The sequence below is a fragment of the Egretta garzetta genome, unplaced genomic scaffold (assembly GCF_000687185.1).
Source record: "Egretta garzetta isolate BGI_Z169 unplaced genomic scaffold, ASM68718v1 scaffold238, whole genome shotgun sequence".
Taxonomy (NCBI): Eukaryota; Metazoa; Chordata; class Aves; order Pelecaniformes; family Ardeidae; genus Egretta; species Egretta garzetta.
The window spans coordinates 792,373-793,792 of NW_009260402.1; the positions used below are offsets into that span (position 1 = coordinate 792,373).

At 55.3% G+C, this 1,420-nt stretch overlaps 1 protein-coding gene across 1 annotated transcript in view; it reads right to left on the minus strand.

Annotated features, from left to right (window-relative positions):
* Positions 1-1,420, minus strand: part of SLC4A5 (solute carrier family 4 member 5) — a 25,317-nt gene that overhangs the window by 22,631 nt on the left and 1,266 nt on the right. The gene's annotated exons all lie outside the window — the stretch shown is intronic.

The window sequence follows — 1,420 nt, forward strand, 5'->3', positions numbered from 1 at the left end:
AGGGGCTGCCCAGGGAAGGGGTCGAGTCCCCAGCCCGGGGGGGATTTAACAGCCGGGCAGAGGCGGTGCTGAGGGACATGGGTTTGGGGGTGGGATGGCAGGGGTAGGGGAATGGTTGGATGTGATGATCTTAAAGGGCTTTTCCAACCGAAGCGATTCTATAATTCTGTGGGAATGGAGAAATCAAGTCATGTTATCAGCCAACGCGCTGCTGCGGAGTGGAGCAGAACCTCTCGGCTCCACCACTGAGCTCAACCCTGCAGATCTCACCCTCCTCAAACTGCAACGTTTGGGAGGTTTCCCCACAGCGCTGACCTTGCCTTAGCTGCGATCTGCACCTGCACGGCCCAGCCGTGCACACAGGAAAGCAAGAACCCAGGGCATTGCAAATGTCTTTTTAGTTTCTTAGCAATGCTCAGACTTCAGCCTGGGCGCTTCATTCCCACGGTGGGAGACGAGAGGGTTTGCAAGCCCTTGGAGACCAGCCCTTCCACCTCCCTTCCTGGACTTTACAAACCAAAGGCTTCAGAGCAAATTCAAGCATGGTGGCTCCTTTCTCCCAGCTCCCCGGGAACGGGGCTCAAACTCCGGGGAGGGCAGGCAGCTCTCAGCAAGACGTCGATTTGGGGAAGAAAGCTGCTTTTCCTTTACAGGAGGTTTGCAGGCTCCATGGATTAGCCTTCCCAGGGCTTAACCTTACAACTTTTAACGGGTACAATTGGGATTTGGGCTCCTGCCGCCGCAGAGGGCGCAGACGGAAAGGATGGAGGAGGAGAAGGGTTTCTGGAAATCGCTGGTGGCTCCTGAACGCTGGAGGGGAAGGGTGGGGAGAGCCCGGGATTGTATCGGCTGCAGGGGGATGCATTAAAATGCTGTTGGGAAGAGAAAATACTGGGTGTCCCTATTAAAAAAAGCACCAAAATATTATTTGGGAGTGCCAGGAATGGTCTGTGCTGGGGACAAAACCCAAGAGCAGTCAAAAATTATAAAAATTGTCCCTAGGGCCCATCAAAGCTCCCCACTCTGGTTTCTTTGCAGAAACCCCTTCTCCAGCCCTTCAAACAACGCTGCTTTTATCGAGAGGAAATTCAAGCTTCCCGCCACAGCACCTGCTAAGCCCCGCCGGCGCTCGCCCAAAGCCGATTAGGCCTCTTTTCGTTTCTTTTTCGCCCCGTTTTCCTGCCGAAAGTGGGTTAGGGCGCACACGGGGCGGCAGCTTGGGGCGGCGTGCGGGCCTCGAGGCACGTTTCCAGCGGCGTCTTTGCCCCGGGACCAGCATCCCGTGATGCTTTCGCCAAGGTTACAGCACAACCCCATCTCCCTGCTGCGCTCAGCTCCTTTATTTCCATTTATTTCCATTTATTGCGGATTTAGCCACAGGTAGTGCTGCTCCCACCAAGGAGCTGCTTTCCTGCAGCTT